Source organism: Triturus cristatus, chromosome 5_2 (assembly GCF_964204655.1).
Source record: "Triturus cristatus chromosome 5_2, aTriCri1.1, whole genome shotgun sequence".
Taxonomy (NCBI): domain Eukaryota; kingdom Metazoa; phylum Chordata; class Amphibia; order Caudata; family Salamandridae; genus Triturus; species Triturus cristatus.
Genome location: NC_140588.1, coordinates 273,225,538 through 273,244,934, shown reverse-complemented (window position 1 = coordinate 273,244,934; position 19,397 = coordinate 273,225,538). Strand labels below are relative to the sequence as shown.

The window sequence follows — 19,397 nt, the reverse complement described above, 5'->3', positions numbered from 1 at the left end:
CCGGTGCAGTGGGATGGCACCAGGAACCATAGCAGCGAGAGCCGCAGAGGTGATCACACACAGTCCGAGTGTGCTGTGCCTTGAAGAACCGCAGTCTGGATGGAAGCTAGGTGGATTTAAGCTCTTTGTGCATCCACCACAGCTCCCACTGTTTCACTGCAAATATTCCTTTTGTGCGAGTTGTTTTCTTGCCAGGAACTGGTGTCAAAAGTCAAAGGCAGTGTGTCTGGTTGCTGCACACCTTCCCTTTCTACTCAGCAGCCCATCAGGGGAAAAAGGCATGCACTTTTCTATTGCTTCACAAATTGGCCAAGAGACAACTGGAGTCTTTAAGTGTTTTTCTTTTTCATGCTCTTAATGTAAGTTGTTCAGTGTAGTTGCACTCATAATAACCATTTATATAGCATACTATATAAACTGAAGTGTCTATGACATATAATGATTGGGGGTAATTACTAGGGGTGGGCGGAATTTGCGAAATTAACTTTCGCAAATTATCGCGAAAATGTTTAAAATTATCGCAAACAAGCGGAAATATCGCGAAGTTGCGGAAGTTTTTTTCCCGCATGTTCGCGAGATTTTCTGCATGGTTGCGGGTCGCCAACTTACCCATGTGGTTGCTTGCGGGCGCGGCCATCTTGCAGTGCATGATCGCGAGAAGAAAGACGTGATCGTGCGACGCATGACGTCACTGCGAGACAGCGCAAATGGCTAAAAACAATACAACATCTCATGGAGAACGCGACCGGATCAAGAAAACTTGTCGGCGAACGCAGGGATTCAGGTAAGGCGATCGCGCGCGCGAGAATGTATTATTTTACAGCGCGAGCAAGAAACAAATTATCGCCAAGCTGCGGAAACCGGAAATTTTGACATTTTCGCGCTCTCCGCGGAACGCGAAAATGTCAAATTATCGCAATTTCCGCGAACGGAACGAAATTTTCGCCCAGGCCTAGTAATTACTACAGCCCTTTGGTCTCCTTTCAGTCAGCTTTAGGAGAAAGCAGTATTGAGTAGGACTGTGTGGATTCAAACCTATCTCTTGCCAATGTAAGGTTGCAGGCAGCTTTGTGCAGTGGGTGCTTAATGCAGTTAACTATTTTACCTGGGCTCGGACTTGTTACTGAAAGGCCTGTGCAACAAGCACATTGTCCCAGTTAACTGTTTTACCAGCATATGAAGCTGTGCCCCTCAGTTAGCACATTACTTCTCTGTAATGTTTTATGATGGTTCAAATCTGTGATCACAGATTACACACAGGGCTGTGGTGCAAGTACATTGACCACCTGGGTTATCTCACTTGTATTTTACTTTGTGGCTTGCTGAATGCACATAGTTCTCTGAAGCTGGTATTAACACCCACAAGCTACATTAAAGTGGTAGCTGTGACTATTACAGTACGTTGTACAACTTTACTTTCACAGTTCTCCTTCTTGTCAGATTGTTTGAAGACAGTTTGTAAAAATAATGCATATGTAATGGAAGGAACATGGGCTGACTAACACTGTTTTCACCACCTTTCTGTCACTAGTACAGTAATGGTGCCCCAGGCTCTAATGCAAACAGGAAAAAGAGGAACCTACTCACCCGCTTTAGTAAAAAAGAAAAACATAAATTGAGGTGCAGTGGGTCCCTCAGCCCACCTCACCGCCCCACCCCCATGGCCTCGGTGCATTGCACGTGCTGATAGTTCTACCCCTTATATTTTTGGGATCCTAGAGTGAATCAAATGCATTTTTAACCCTGTCAATATGTACATCCCCCGTTAAAAAAGAAGGCATCACCATATTGTGGCAGTGGGTTCAATACAATGCCTGGGAATGACATCACACCCTTAGAGACACATCATCATACCCTGGCCCACCTCATCCCCTCAACATCGTTCTATTTGCTGCAGGGGGTTTAAGGGAAGAGTAGAAACTACAGAAAGACCATCGCTCTCACGGTCCTGTTTACTTCCTGGCCCACCCATTGACTTTATGGCGTAACAATGGGCAGTGCCATGGGTATTAAAGAGCGAGCAACAGTAGCAGCTGCTACCCATTTCTACCCTTAATGATTGTCCAGGTCTCCCTTTGCCGGGAAATTCCGCAGCAGTATCCTTACGCCTGAAAGAATAGTGGAGGGAAGCGTGAAGTTGGGGCTTCTGAACAGGATCTATTTTTTCCCAGTTGACAGGCATATGTAGTCAGGCAGAAAATCTAATAATATTTGTGCCATTAGTGCAGAGTCTGCCGTGCTGCAGGTCTAGGATCCAGCCTAGCTGGAAGCGCGCGCCAACGCTGCACGCGCAGCTGCCGGCTCATAATGACGCCTTATGCCAAGTTGGTTCAAGGACTTCAACGTGAAGCACTGAGGGGAAGCGAGTCAAGCTTATGTTAATTTTCCTGAGAGTACTGAGCACAATAAAAGAGTGCGCTGACTGCTGTCTGTCATACTCACACAACAGAAACTTTTAAATAGCAATGTATATCTGCTCAAAATATTGAATTAAGATTGTTTATGTTCATTAGAGACACAGGTGTTCTCTAATAAATGGGAATGATGGTGCATAATCTATCCTTCAACAGCTCTTCAGCGCCTCATCAGTGTTGGGAAGCACTACATACACAATAGAATACAGTACTCCATTGGCCCACCGTTTGTTAGGGTTGGGAAAATTACCACCTACACTTGGGCATTATCACAGTGTTGCAAAGACTAATCAAATCTTGAATGCGGCAAGTACTTTATTCTGTTTCTTGCCTGAAGAACAAACTAAAGCAGCCAATATCACCAAACAGCCATCTCTCCTTTCCCCACTGTTTTTCTGCTCCCCTGTGTTCTGTGCATCCTTACAGAACACTCTCTACATCATTTCAGGTTCCACCATGTTACTATAACCTTTAACAAAGAGCCCACAACCCACAGCTTCTATATGGTGCTCTACCTGCTTTACACTGGACTGAAACACCATTAGTTTTGCGGACTTCTGTTGGTGGGAGAGACGTTCTTCTCCATATGTAAACAGGACATCATTTATCTGATTCAGGAGCCTTTACAGTTAAATTGAATTTCAAGATTCTTGGCATCTATATATATGACCACAACTTAGGTAGAGCCGGGACTAAGGAACTAATGCGCAGAGGCGGCTTCAAGGAAACCATCACATTAAAATAAGAGTGAGGAGATGCCTTTGAGTATGGACACGACCTTTAGAGACATACCTAGTGACAGACTTCTTCCCTCCAAACCCACCCCTGGAAGTGACTATATTATTGTTGTGTGGTCCTGAAGAAGGTGATAGGTGCCATTTTATGCCCACACTGAAACGCCCGTTGACCCCTGGTTGGGCAAAAGATCCCAGCCTACAACACCACAGCGGACAACAATTTTCTTTGTAGCACTGTTGAGGCTTGCTTTCATTTATGTGTAGTATGCTGGGCTATTAGTATGAATGTCTAGTATGTTAGTGTTTCAGTCAGAGTGTATGTCAGAATGAGAGGATGAGTTAAGAGGGAAGTTGCGTGTTTTGTAATGGGGATTTTTTGTTTTTCTTAATGTAAAAAGTGCATGATATTTGGCAGAATAGCTATGTCACAATACATAGAACGAACTGTTGAAATGTATTTGTAGACTGTACAAACAGTTTTTCTACTTGTAAATGAATTATTTTGAAAAAGATATGAAAAGAACATAATAAATATGAACATATGAAAAACTGCATATGTGTAATTATCTTATTATAATTGGAACAGAACCATCTGCCCATACTAGCTAAGTTGAAGAAATGCAGGTCAAGTGGGTACATTTCTTGTTTCTTTTGTTACACTGGACTGAATACAATGGCCTGGCAACTGTGACAAAAGGCCCTAATGTAAGCAGGGAAATTTGACCTTCGAGCCTCCTGTTTGGGTAGTAAGAGACAGACATAACTGGGATGTCACAGGTCAGTCCCCGCCATAGGTACCAGTGTCACTGCACTTATATTTTAGGTTTCCAGTTTACGCTGATTTTTACACATAAATACAGACAGAAAACAATGTGTTTCCAGTCTGTATTTACCTTTAAAAGCAAAACATTACTGAAAATTGTTCTTCTTGTGAGAGACTTTCCATGCTTAAATCTTCAGATTATGAGAACCTAACCTAAGGGTGTAAGGAAAGCACTTGTTTCCCGTAAGAACACCCAAGCAAAAGAAAGAAAGGGCAATTCCTTTCTTGAGTCCCCTCACTCACCAGGGTTTCCCCACGGTGACATGCTTCATCATTGGGGTCCTCTCAGTCCTCTACGCGCTGAGGCGTGCTGCGACTTGCGGATTTACGTAGGAGCACTGAACAAGACTATGTGTAGTGCAAGTGTTGTGGTGTGGAGTGGTTTAAAGTGAGTTAAAATAATCAACTAGTGGGCCAAATAAATTTTATTATTGCTCCTAGCTAATTGGTTAAAAAATGGGTGATATGCTAGAATAAACTACTTTAATGGGTAAGTGTACCTAGCATACGGTCGACTAGTTTCGAGCTTCCCAAGCTCTTCATCAGGACTACACTGGGACCAGCCCAGTGTAAGTACCACTCCTAGAAGACCTGATTTGGTGCAAAAATAAGTGAAAAAACACACAAACGCTGCGCAAAATTTGCATGCGTTAAACAAAATACATACGTAATGTACGTCTAATGAGAATATTTTACAAGGCAAAACTGTGCCTCATGGTCGACTGAGGGGGGGTTGGAGACTCGTACACTTGTACTCTTCAAGCCACCCACCGGAAACCCCTACTGGAGTCCTGCCTCGCCGACCGCATACTGTATGCGAGTCGAAATGGAATGAAATAGTATGCTTGTGCTTTTAGACCCTTATCTTTGAACATTAAGCATGCTTAGAAACAGGCACAGTTAATATAGCAACTGTTTACACGGACATGGGTCCATGCCATGGGCAGGATCCCTGATAACAAATGCCTGAGAGGCTGTGGGAAGACGGGAACGCTGGTGCATACCCTGTGGGAGTGTCCAAAATTGAGACTTTACTGGCTTAAGATTCAGGGGCATACGGAGCAAGTGGTGTGAGGTCCAGTGGTCCTCTCTGGGCAACTGGTATACCTGGGTATTTGAGGTGAACAAATGATACAGAGATACTCCCTCCTGTTCAGTAATATTCCACTGATGGTAGCCAGGAGGGACATTGTTCAGGCATGGGGGTCGGATACTGTACAGAGCGTAACTCAGTGGGTGCAGAATATGGACTGGTGCATGATCGTGGAACGAGTGGTGTATCAGGTACGAGGTATGGGGCCAGTGGATGGAGCGCAGAGAGCAGAAACTTTGAAACAAGGTGGGAGAGACGTAGGGACGTAGCACGTAGGGACAATGAGATGACAACCACGGAAACGGAAGCGAGGGGCGCAGTCCAACACATGTTCGCCGTTGGTTCTTCATCGAACGTTTGTCTCTGTCTATAGACTCTTTTGCAATGCTAGAAGTGTATTGTTGGCACTGTGTTGTCTCTTCCTAAATTTGGAATATAATAATAAAATGTTTTTTTTTTTAAAAAAGGATAGCAGCTGGTATAAAAAGAATCCTTGGCAAAGACTCCACAACAAGGTGTGCAATTCACTGAGGTGGGCAGACACAAGCACCAAATCTCCTTTACTGCACATGGTACAGTGAGAAAGTTTTAGTAATGGCACTAGGAAAATTATTGTTTAATTCTGGCTTTACCACTTTGCCAACATATGTGAGCAGTGAACTTTGTTTTAAAATCTTGGGCAGGTTTCACAACCTTTTTTTTGGTGAGAGTAGTAGCTGAGAACACTTGTGTAATGTGTAAGATGGAAACCATGGAACTAGAATGCATGATTCTTATTATTTCTGACCTCCACTTGTGAGTAATTGCGTGGTATTGGGCAATCACTTTTTGAACATATGTTACTGCTTTTATTTATTTTCACAGACATATGAAATCACAGTAAACATTGGTAGTAGCCATGTGATAAAAAAGCAGGACTGCAACCTAACCATCATTGAGTTGAACCCATGAAGGAGAGAACAATCCACTCATAGTCCACTCACTAAAATGTAATGCAGTGGGAAATCTATGGACCTAGAAACAAGTAGTCCTGCACTGTGGTGTTGTCACTCCTGCTTCACCAAAATTAACACTTCTAAAGAAAATGCCTCTCAATACAGTGATGTCATCTGGTGTTCAAAGGTGAAGCACTTCCAAATGTTAGAGAAATACACTTTCTTGAATTTGGAAAACACTTTATCATATCTGTACACGTTTGTTGCATGATGTCTTAAACATGAAGATGTTCCTACAGATAAGAGTTGCAGGACACCTTCTACGCTTCTTTTCCTTTGCTTCAACTAACAAGTAACTAAATGCTCGCCCGTTTGTTTAGCATCTCTCTGAATGCTAGTACTCAGTCAAGTAAATAGCAGCCGAGAGCTGCTGCTCACCAGGTAGCCACATATCAAGGTCAGGTGGGTCGTGTGCGGCCTCTGGGTCATACAATGAGTATCCCTGGTCCTAACAAGCCAGATCCGAAGCATTAATGTCAATGGCACTCTAAAAGTCTCCTGTTGCTCTAATTAAATCTATGAGGCTATCACCTAATAACAGGGATTTGTAGAAGAGAAGTCCAGTACCAATGACGTGGGTTCTACCAAATAAGAGTGACTCAGCAAACCAAAATGCCATCTTTGAATGAAAGCTTCGGGCGTGAATCTCAATGAGTGCACTTCTGCACCCACGCATATTTGCAACGCCTAATGAGAAATTAAGATTTGACTCTAACATTTTCTGTTGGTTGTCCCCTAAACACTATAGGAGCCTTGCTCTATGTTTGGAACTGCAATTGAGAAGCTAATGTAGGAAACACATAGAAAGTGTTACAAATGTTGGGGCTGTCAAGTTTAAACAGCAGTAGCGATGACGTCACTATGAGATACATTTGGGCTGAAGTTAGTCTGAAGTGATGCAGGGAAGCCCTTCACAGGAAGGTGAGAGGGTACATGGAAAAGCCTTGTCGATAGTGTGATATCAAGGCTAAAGGTCAGAATTAAGGACCACATTCATTAAACCGTTGCACATCTGTGCATCACTTATGCTGGGTTTGCATTTACAGAATGCAAATCCTGAGTCATTGAAACAGCATTTCTACTCACTCATGCAGAAATCCACTTAGACAGGAAAGACTAGAATTGGAGACAAGGGATAGGCAAGACGATAACTCGCCTGGCTGTGGCCGAAGGTTATTAAACCCTGGGTTTTTCTTCTGCCTTTGATCAAGTCAGGTTGTATCTGGAATTTTGCAATCTTGCAACTTTGGTTACCTTGAAGGTATTGGTTTCTACGGGCACCATTCGTGCTAGTCTCTGAAGTCATCGTCTTCCAGTGGGTCAAACGCAGTGTGGTCATTCACCTCTCAGGAGTGCAATTTGTAAATTTTTGCAGGATGTTAATTGACGTTTGGAAAGCTACGGGAGGGGTATGGGGACGGGATCTGAATGTATCAGACAAGTCAAAAGCCTCTTTCTCATGGTGAAGTTTAGGTACTGAAGGAACATGAGTGGTTATCTTGGAGATAAGATCAGTGAAGAATAGGGCACACAAAGCAAACTATATTCCAGACCATTGAAAAGACACCTGAGTTGAGAAACAGACAGCAACTCATGTGGTATCTGTAAAAGGTGAAGTATAACACCAAAGAATTGATTAGCAAAACAGTGTTAGCAAAGCTAGTGGAAAGGGTGTTGCATTTATGTCAACTAAGTCTTCTGTGGAGGGGTTAACGAAAATGATACTGATCAGATAGGTTGGTAGCTCTTTCTCTAGGTCAAGCTGTACCAGGTAACTAATATTGACATCTGTTAATCGTTTCAGATGCCCATATTCAAATATGTTAATTTGCTTATTTTGCTGTTTTAGCTCAATTTTGGTTAAGGTGACTATTTCCCATACTGTATTGATGTGCAGTGCACCAATCAAGTGTATCATTTACGAAACTCACTACACACTCAGCACTGAGTTCAAGTTCAAGTTCAAAAATGCTTTATTCGGTATGTACAGGTACAACCATATAGCAACATACATCAAAACAGTAAAGAATCAAATTTATGAAAGTTAAATAATGAAACATTTAAAATTACATCACTATCCATGCCAATATTGTTAAATCAATAAAGTATATCACTTTGTGTACAGGGTTAAATTTAATCATTAAGTACATTCTAGTAATAGTTGTTAAGGGGGGAGTTAATTCAGTTTAGACATTTTAGCAGCAGTTTGTTTGTAATAAAAGTTTGTGCAAATGCCAATACAAAAATAAATACACAACAAACAATGTAACTTAACAGTAAATCACCAATAGTCATAAAATATAATAGCCAACGGGTGAACGGGGATAACGAAAGGAGGGAATCATATAATAATTGATTTCCTGTGCCAGGTACATTTTAAAATGTAGGTGGCCACGCGATAGCACACATTCGGGGAAGCCAAATCAAACAACAATTGTATTGCGGCTCTTGTGTTGTATGTCTTATATTCTAAAAATAGTTGCTTCAAATAAAACTTTCTAAAACCAGTATAAAAATTACAAAAGAGTAAAAAGTGGCAGATGCTCTGTTTAGATTTCCCATCGCATGGGTTAATTTGTAAAAAAATAATTGCTGGGGCTCTCGTCAGCAGGCAGCTTGTGCCAGCCCATTTCTCCTTTTTGCTCCGCCTTAAACAGAACCAACTACTAACCGTGAAAGTGGAGAGAATATGTGGCATAACGGCCAAAGCTGCCGCCTTTGGAGCTGGGGAACCAGGTTTGAGTCTCAGCATCGGCTCAACATCCTGGGAAAATCACTTAATCGGGTTTTTTTACGGTTGGGAAAGCCACCAAATGGTGGACTATTCCCAGCCTCAGGCGTGCTAGAACGAAGCGATGAGAATTAATGCTAACAAATGTAAGATAGGGTGGGAGTCTTGTACTAAGGTTGTACTCCAAATATAATTTGAATGTACTTTGCATTGCATACTCCTTCGTTCTGGTCCCTTTTGCATGGTCCAAATAGGTGGTTTTAAGGTTACGCTTTGTTAAAACCGATGTTGTTAAAATATCTTTAAAAATATCCTGGCCAAAGAGAGTCTTATACCAGGAGTGAATATGTTCTAGCCAGGGGATTTTCGAATGCCGATCTAGTTTAATACAGTCCAAAATTACTTCCTGGGTAAACCTAGTTTCTTCTTTGGCCCATATGGACCGCCATAGGGACAAGGGACGCAATGCAATCAGATCTGCGACATAATTTATGCCTAGCTCTCTGTGGGTAATCTCGTTTGAGGCAGAAGCGGGGAGGCATAATAATCGTTTCAGGTACTTGTTTTCCTCTTGCTGGATGGACAGAGCAATCTGACGATTATATCCCCATATCCCTGCTCCATACAAGGCAGAGGACATACACCTTGAATTATAGATGGAAATCATTTCTCGGATTCTACGACCCCCCAATTTGGAGGCGAATCTGAAGATGCAATTTGTATTTCTGGTCATCTTCAGACCAACACAGGATTGCTCGTTTACCCATCTCTCATCACCTGAAAAGGTAATACCTAAGTAGCAGAAATGTCGGACTGCCTCAAGTTTATCCCCATCTAAAAAGAATGACTTGTTTTTCATTATTTTCTTACCACAAGTCATAGTCATAGTCTTACCCTTGTTAATTTTAAGCTTTCTGCCCTGAATAAAAATATGAAACTTCTCAATTAACTTTTGCAACCCATTCGCAGTCCTGGAAATCAGGACCGCGTCGTCCGCATATAATAGGACGGGTATTTGCTTTCCATTGATGATGGGAGCATCAGCATAAGATTCTTGTAAAAATTGATCAACCTGATTTATAAAAAGGGAGAATAAAAGGGGGGCAAGCACGCACCCTTGTCGGATCCCTCTACCAATTTTAAAAAGGGGGGTGCATTCACCATTTGTTCCAAATCTAACCTTACTTGAAAGATTACTATACATTCTAGCCAAGAGGTGGATGATTTCAGGTGGTGCGCCCATGTCAAGTAGTACTGGCCAGAGCAGTGCTGATCAAAAGTCAGTCTAGAAGATGGTCCTTTCAGTGAGTGGTTTGCACCTACGTTGCATGCAACCCGGTCTTTCAAGGTATTTTATCAAGGATAGCGGTGTGTCCCTTTTGTAATTCACACAAGGGTTAAAATACCCATCAATCATTCTGTTTGGGCCTCATTGAGTGAAGGATTGCCCTAAACCTGCATTCTTCCTGTCCCATCAGAGCTACGGTTCTCACCCCATTTGGAGATGGGTCTGTACTTAATTTGAGCAGGTGGTTTCCAGTGCTCAGCACCGGAACTTAATCATCAATACTGGCGCTTTTCATGAGCGCCAGTTTAGGACAAATTCATTTATGGTGGGCACGAGGAGATTAAGTGATTTTCCCAGGATGTTGAGCCGATGCTGAGACTCAAACCTGGTTCCCCAGCTCCAAAGGCGGCAGCTTTGGCCGTTATGCCACATATTCTCTCCACTTTCACGGTTAGTAGTTGGTTCTGTTTAAGGCGGAGCAAAAAGGAGAAATGGGCTGGCACAAGCTGCCTGCTGACGAGAGCCCCAGCAATTATTTTTTTACAAATTAACCAATGAGATGGGTTATCTTCTCTGTTACAGTTGGAAGAGCCTTCACTGGTTCTACCAAAAGTAACCCTTCATCCGGCAGTCTGTCTGCCTCAGAACCAGTTCATGGTGGCAGTTGCCACTTTTGCATATAGGAAGCAAACTCTTGCTTAGGGAATTTGTTTCCTCTGAATAAAAAAGTTAGCAGAGTCTGTGCTTCAAATATGTAACCCATTTGGCACACCACCAGCGGTGAGAAGGGAGCCACGGCCGGTCCCTTCAGGACACAGAGATCCTGTCAATGAGGCTAGGGGGCTGAAGACAGTCTGACCATGACCCCCTTCACTCCTTACAGCACATAAACACTGGCAGACCATCCGCCCAGGTCTGAATGACCGTCCTAGTCTCAGAATCTAGTACATATCTGAGTTCTTCCTCAAATATTTTCTTTTTCGTTTTAGTTAGTCTATATATTGCCAGCCTGATTGTGCTTTTGTCTGAGATGTTCAGTTTGCACACTTGAATTTCAGGAGTTTTAAAGTGGCCAGTCTTTAGGGCTTTAACGTTTGCAAGTAACCGTCTAAAAATCATATCCAGCTCTAATAAAAAGCCGGATTCTCTTTTTATATGAATTATAGATTAATTTCCAGGAGCATTGGAGTAGTGTCTAGTCCTAGATGATATTCCCACCAGGTTTCTGCGATGATCTGTAAAATCAGAAACACCTGTATTATGAGCTTTTGTTGATAGAATTGCTTAGGGCGTGACATTTTTACACTATAAGTTATACTTTAATGGATATTTGCTCATTAGGATCCTAGTGCTTATTAATGTCATTCAAGTCAGAAGCAAGCATTGGCAATACCAATAGGTCTGGTCATGGCAGGCTGGTGCAATGGCTATTTTTTCCTTTTTTACTGCAAGCATATGCCACAAACATAAAAAACCAAAACAAGCGAAAACTGCCCCCTAAGTGTGTTCACTACTATACACTTGCAACAAAAATGTAGCATTAAAAAAACATTCAGTTGAAGGGGCCATTTCACAAGTGATGCTTTCAAACAAGCCTTTTGGTTGTGTGATGCATTTGAATATTATTTTGTGTGGAGGTGATATGAAGAAATCATCTCCCAACCATGCACTAAAATTACAGACAGCTACAATGTCAAACTTTATAACAGCGAATTTAGAAAGGAGACAGGAAATAAATTACCTTCTACCTGGGGTTTGGCATGCAGGCAAAAGTAAAGAGATTTATAAAAAGATAACATACGTAAATACAATTGAAAAAGCACACTTTGAAAGAGCGTTGTCACCGAACAGAAAGGATCTAATTTTACATGGATGTGAACAATGCATACAAGCTTTGAAGTGAAGGGAAGCAATGGACTATGTTGTATATTGTGGTGGGTGGAAGCAAAATGTTACTGGCGATCCAGCAAACAAATAGATGAAGCCAGCTGACCAAATGCCCCTCTATGTATGTATGTATATTCTGGATAAATGTTTTGGAAAACTATAGTCTGGTGAGACAGCAAATGCCCTGCCAAATGCAAGACCAGGCAGGGTTAATGTGACAAGGCCACATTGGGCTAATTTTGACAAAAAAGGATTTAAGGTCAGATACTGGTGTGCTGCGCACACATGGATTGGCAGCCGCAAGCCATGCCTTGGGTATTATGCAAGAGGAAGGTCCGTGCCTTGTGTACAGTATTTTGAAGGCATACACTGCGCCATTCGTGTAAGTGCCACAGGTGAAGAATATCACTTGTGCTCAGTACATACCTATGCACAGGGCAGTTCCATATGAAAGCTGTGCAGGCAATGCCCTCTATGTATTATCCATGTGGCATGGCCACAGGTGTGCTCTGTGTTTACACTATAAGACCATAGTCCACATCCTGTGTGCAGAATACAACTGTCCTGGCTCTTGGCTGTGCTCTAAATGTCCTGCACAGAGGGCATAGGCAGGGGCTATGCCGTTTCTGCCATAAACAGGTAAACATTATTCGATTTCCCCCTATCTGTTGCCCACAGCTCATGGCTGAAGTAGAAAAAAGGCTGGGTGAAAGGCCATGGCCCATGTGTACTGTGGGCAGGGCTCAACTGAACAGTGCCCACGGGCAATGCCCACTGGTCATTCCCTGGGCAGAGAACGGTAAATAAAGAGCATGTCCGTGAGCCATTCCCTGAGATTAGCATATTCAAGGACTGGCCTTATGCCATGCCCTGTGTGCTTTATGCGTAGGGCACCGAGGCAGGCTGTGTCATGCGCTCTGCAAACCGCACACAAGGAAGAGCCACAAGTCAGGCCACGTGGCAGTTGTCATTGGTGTCACCAGGGATGTCATAGTTAAGATTGGGCGCTTTTAGCGTCGAATTTTAGGGCTCTAGATTTAACTGTTACTTCCTGTTGCATCAGCGTTTTTTTATTGCGTAGTCTTCAGTTCACTTGAGATGTTGGTCTCTGCTGTTGCCTTTTGTATCTATTTAGAACTAAATGTGGATTTTTTTTCTTTTTTATAGTTTAATAAATATCTATTTCAGACAGGAATCTTTACTGAGTGAAAACGAGTGGTGTGCAGTTACCCTGCTTATTATAAGCCCTTAATGAAGATCCTTTAGAAATATTTATTCATACAACTTTTCGAGTTGTGAACTTTTACTCTTCATTTTACAGTGTATTTTGCTTAATGGCCAAGATGATTGATAGATCTTACAAATGTTGCAAGATTTTTCTCTACATTTTTGTTTCTTCCATCAGTTCACACTCTTAATTGTTCTCATATTATTTCCATGTTTTTATTTACGCTAGATTCTTTTTAATTTATGCTTCCTTTTTACATGTTTCTGTGCAGTTATTTCACCCATTCTCCTGCAACCAATCTTTGCATTCTGTAAAATAGCATTCTGTAAAATTCTTTGTCTTGTGGGGTAGTTTCAAGTAGACACGTGGGGTGGTAGTGATAACCCACATTACACAAATGTATTGTTATATGCCCTAATTTTGGTCAGACTAGCTCTCAGCTTCTTGGATAGTGTGAAAGACACAGATCTTCTGGATTCCTCATACAAAGCAAGATTTACTCTTTCATGTGTATCTATGAAAATCGTGACCTGACTATAGATCGGGGTGATATCCTGCAATATGATTAGTAAAGGTAGAAAATCACTGTGTTGAAGTTCCTCTCGTGCTCTGGCGTAGCTCTATTGAGTTTGGCTTCATGTTGATGTTCGACCTTCCACATTTAACTGGGTCTCAGATTTCTCAGGGCGATCACATAAATTTGTGAGCTGATTGACCAGTACCTATGTGTGTTCTTCGTGTTTTGCTCCACCCACTTCTCCACGATCCCCTCTGAATCTAAACCTGGAAACACAAATCCACAGGTACCATAAGACAAAGGGAAACAACAGGACTGGATGAGCTTATCAAATGTGATAGGGATGACTTTGAGATCTCGGATTAATGTTTAACTTAAATTTTCTATTAATAAAATCATCACAATAAAATAAATAAGAGTTTGTCCAAGTCATATTCCTTAATTGGCAAACATTTGTTCATTTGTCAAACAAATAAAGTATTAAAAACATTTATCAGTAAAGGTTTGCGCCCCACTTTTGGTGGGAACAATAGTACTTTCTGACGGGGTTACTAAGAGGGAGGCTGTAGGCATGAAGTAAAGCCTGCTTTTCATCCTTTTAGGAATGGCACTGAAGATAGCAGGTCGGAGATGGGTCAGTTTGTGTATGTGACACTTGGGGTGTAACACATACCTGCATCCCCTGCTGTGGCAGAACCCCTTCTCTTAATGGGCTCCAGTCGGCTGTCTCTCCCGGGGTTCCAGGCACTGCCAGGACTCTTTGTACCCTGTTAGTGAGACTGTAGGGAAGAACCCCATCCCCTCCCCCTTAAACAACTGATTGGGTTTGTGGGTGTCAGTCTTATGGTTGAACAAAGATGATCTGGGACCCCTAAACTTACTATTGATGCAGGCCCCCCCATATTTTATTTTATGCAGCTGCGTACTCAGTTCACACAAAGATGATGGCACAGAAATCTTAGAAAATATAGATAGTGGTAGACTTTGACTATAAAAGGATGGCTGTTTGATTGAAAAAAAAAGTTAATGAAGCAATGTATCTCCTCTTTCCTATGTAGGCCAAGAAAAGGATGAGCAGCCCTGTTTTGAAAGGTTTACAGCCGGTCGAGAACTCTAAAAGACCACGATATCGAGTGTTCCGGTAATCAGACTGAAAAGGCCATCCAGTCTTCAGCCGCCATTTCACATCTCTCTTAAGAAAATAATGGAAGACTTGTTCTATGAAGTTTAAGGTAAGGAAGAAAGACCCCTTGAAATATGCTTTCAGTGCTTAACTTGAGCCGGTGGTTTCCGGTGTTCAGCACCGGCACTTAATTGTCAACACCAGCACTTATGACAGCCTGCTGCATCGTGGTGTTCTTTGTCTCATTTAGAGACAAGCATAACAACAGTTGTTTACCAATTCAATTCACTTTAAAAATCACTAATACCTGCTGCCAAAGCCATTCTTATAGAATAATTAAAGCATGTAATTTACATATCACATATCAGATGGAAGGTCCAGTTGGTGGCCAACAACTGTCAATGCAAAAGATCAGAGTTGGAAGATCCGACCCCAGATAATGTTTTCCGATTTTAATCAGTGGGTCAGAGTATTTGCCTAAGTAGTTTCCTGGTCATGAATTGCCTATTTCCAAACAAAAAGCAAAGCTACAAATGGTCAAGTTGCTCCAGATTTTTTTAAGGTTATCCCTAACGTCATCATTCCTCCCTACACACTTCTGCCACCTGTCATCAGCGTGTATACAAAAATATTTGGAGGTTACTGAGAAGTCATGTCAATATGCTTCAGGTAAATTAGAACTGAATTGATTTAGGCCCCTGGACACCCATTGGCGAGATGATTAGAGTAAGTTGAGTCAAGAAAGTAAACATGCCTACCTTGCATAAGCAACTTACCTAGAGCTGCATAATTTGTTCACATGTTAAAAAGATGGGGCATACTTAGCCCATTGTTAGTTTTGTACATGGAAAGTTTAGCAATTTGTTCTCTTACTACATGCACAGATTGGTGCATGGCATATTTTTCTCCAATTCAGTTTTCTTTGACAATCAGTCCTATTGTCTTTTATAAGAAATCTTTATGTTGGGACTAACCTTGTGAGATACCTCTGGATATTTGAGGATCTTCATTATTATTGCATGGAAAAACATATTATTGGGTACTAAGGGCCACATGTGCGAAACATTGTTTTCGTGATTTTCAAAGAGTCAATTTGTAGAAATGGCTATTAGGGAATCGCAAAATGAGATGTATGTAACATTTTATTTGTCTAATAGCGATTCCTACTGATTCACAATCACAAATTGGAAATCACAATTAGGTAAAATAGCATTTTGGATGCAGAATGATGATGTCAGAGCAGGAAGTTTAGAAATACAGGGTGTGCCACTACCCAGAAACCTAGGAAGGGAGCAATGCTCCTGGCTCACTACTGGAAGTGTTTTTTTATCAATTGCTGGACAACACCATGTCCAAGGAAGATGGGAACAAGGATTATGGAAGCAGGAAGAGAAAAGTCAAACTTTCTGAGAAGGAGTTGGAGCTTCTAACAGAAGAATGTGTGGCACACACAGCCCAGCTCTTTGGGAAGGCATCATTTACTGTTCCAGAATCCCGGAAGACCAAGATATGGAACATCATCGTGAAGAAGGTGAACTTCCTTGGTGTGACCCAGAGGACCATACCAGAGATCACAAAACTGTGGTATGACTTGAGATCCTGCAAAAAGGAGAAGGTGGCCAGCAGGATGGCTGAGGGCCATGGCACAGGTGGTGGACTCTCCAAATACCTCCTCCCACTCCCATGGAATCACTGATCAAGGGGACACTGGAACCAGAGAGTGTGGCGGGAGCGTCAGATATTAACAGCTCTAATCTTGCAGGCACCAGACAGGGTAAGTCAACTCCCTTTTAATTTCTTAGCATAACATAATGTTTGTAATTCCTCAAGTAAAACATCAGTTGTTCCTTGGCAGTGCATCATGGGAGTTGTAGTCAACCAAAGTGGAATGCTGTAGTGTGTGCTGATTACTACACTACACATATTTGTACATCAGAAACATATAACAAAAACATGCAGCACACTTACTGCATTATTGTGAACAAACAATAACTACTTATTAGCAGTAACTATGTACATGCCTTACCACAGATCACACCCAGGACATGTTAGAAACAATTGAGGCCGAAGGAGCGACTGACACAAACGCAGAAATGGTGTACAATAGCAACTCCTATGCCCATTAGTCCAACTCCAAATTCCAGGAGAGCAAGCATTGCACCACTACCAGACTTTGTGAACAGTGATGAGGTACAATCTGAAAAGCAGGGGCACAACTTCTTCTGTTGGCAGGACACACAAACACCGTAGGATCCAACCCGCAACAGTCCGCAATGACAGTGTGTCAGATGACATGGCAGCCAGTTCTCCTGTGTTTGGTGGCCTGTATAATTCAATCATCTCGGTTGAGCACCTGCAAACCAAAAAATTAAGACTGTAGATAGGCACCCAGCTGTGAAATCATATTGAGAAGCTATTATACGTAACCTGCAAAGAGTGTGTGGGAGGGACCTTACACCCACGCCTAAATGGTGTCTTCTTAACATGTGGAAGGCGATGGACTTAAGCCATAAAGAGCAACTTTGGGTAACTATGGGAATGACAATTGCAAAGCGTAACATTGCCCGATGCTGAGGAGCCCAAGAGACGCCGACACTTGGGGAGTGGGAAAGAGATATGGACTGGTGCATGGTGGTGGAGAAGGTCGTCTACGAGGGCATGGGCTGCCTCAGGAAATAGGAACAAATATGGGGTAAATGGAATGCTTATATAGGTGATATATGTCTCTCCTCCTCCACCCTGATGGGCAAAGTTGCCTCAAGAATGACTACTTTTGATGGAAATGGCAATGAAGCATAAAGGGGGAATTGAGGTTGATTATGAAAATGTAAACTATATTGTCGACTGGTCTGTCTTGATGAATGGCCGCTGTGGTGTATTAGCTGCTGTACAACTGGTTATGTTTTAAATAAAAAGAGATTTTTTTTTTTTTTTTAAATACTGTAAATAGGCATCTGCAAAGCATGTGAAAATCAATGTAGCTATTGCAGAAAGGGCATGGCCCTTGGATTGCTGCCATGCAGAAGGAGCAATGTCTTCAAAGACACAGGCAGTACATGCACACTTTGATGCCTTCACTCATTCAATCAATTGGTTGGAAAAAGCCACAAGCACTCTTGCAATTAGAACTGTCAACATTCAAAATTCCATGGGGCACGGCTGTAAGGATTTTGCATGTGGTCTAATACAAGTGACCACAGCCCTTGATTCAGGCACAACACCTGTCTGTCCCCAACATACTGTCACCACCTGAGAGTGAAGGCGCCTCTAGCATCAGTGCTACATCTATACAAGAGGGATGCTGTACCAAGTGTACACGCCACAACACCTCAGGATCTGACATGGCCCCTCTTCCACAGCCCAGTCTTGCTGAGAAGGTACCTAACCCCAGAGGTCGGAAAAAGTGACGCCACTGATAATCATACTCATGAGTCTACTTGGTATAGTTTGTTATTTCATACTTTGTTGAAATGATGTTGCATCCGCAATGGATAGAGTTGATTAAGGAGAGATACATTATTGTCACAACCTGAAGAAAAGGTGTATTTCAGTTATGCACCATGCATTTTTACCTCAAACATAGTTGTTGGTGATCTCTGTGGGTTGTGCATGACCCTCTGGTGCACGTGTGCCCTCCTGTTCCACCTGTATTGGTGGTAATTCCTCATTGGAGCCGGATTCAGGCTTTATGGTGATGTTGGGCAGCTCCTTCCTCATGGCAATATTGTGTAGTATGACACATGTGGCAATGATCTTACAACACGTCTCAGGTCTGTAAAGTAGTTCACCACCAGTTTTGTGGATGCAGCGGAACATGGACTTCAGTATGCCAAAGGTCCATTCCATGATGGACCGTGTTGTTTTATGTGCCCTGTTGTTCTGTCTTTCACTTCTAGTCCTTGGAGTCAAGGATGGTGTCAGTAACCAAGGACGCAAGGCGTATGCACTGTCTCCTTAAAGAGCATGAGATGATAAAGCATTAGGTCACATTACACAAACAGTTCTGGCCACTGTATGCATTGAGACAACAATTCTCTTACCATGTAAAAAAACATCACCAAATTCACCGTGTGACAGTCGGTTTTGTATTCCACTGTGTCAGAACATGAAGTAGTAATGGGTGCCGTCAGCGCATCTAGCACAATGTCTTTTATGATGCATGAGGCCTCACACACTACCTATACATATATGAGTGTGTGCTTTTCCTAATTCTGTAGATTCATTATTTTCTTTAGGAGGGAGCATATGGCAATGTATGTGCCATCAGCGCAGCCAATAACATTGGGAAAATGTGCTACATGGTAAAACATTAATTTGGTCTGTTGCAAATATTGGGGGTGTATTTGGAAAACATATGTATTGGTTACCATGATGTCCAGCATCTTGTGATAGAACCTGGAAAAAGCACTTTGTGACCCCCCCTACCCCCCTCCCCCGCCACTACCTTGACCCCTTGATAACTGCTATAAGTTGTAGGCAACACAGTACCTGCACAGGTGGTGGGATTGCATTGCTTCCAATTTTGGGGTCCGAAGCTGAGGTAACTCCGCAATTATTCCAG

General features: G+C 42.3%; 1 protein-coding gene across 3 annotated transcripts in view; it reads left to right on the top strand.

Moving 5' to 3' along the window:
- Positions 1–19,397, top strand: part of ATXN1 (ataxin 1) — a 1,009,465-nt gene that overhangs the window by 894,328 nt on the left and 95,740 nt on the right. For all 3 annotated transcript variants that reach the window (XM_085607037.1, XM_085607038.1, XM_085607039.1), the window contains one exon: positions 14,772–14,945. The gene's annotated coding sequence lies outside the window, so the exon portion shown is untranslated. The remainder of the gene's footprint in view (positions 1–14,771; positions 14,946–19,397) is intronic.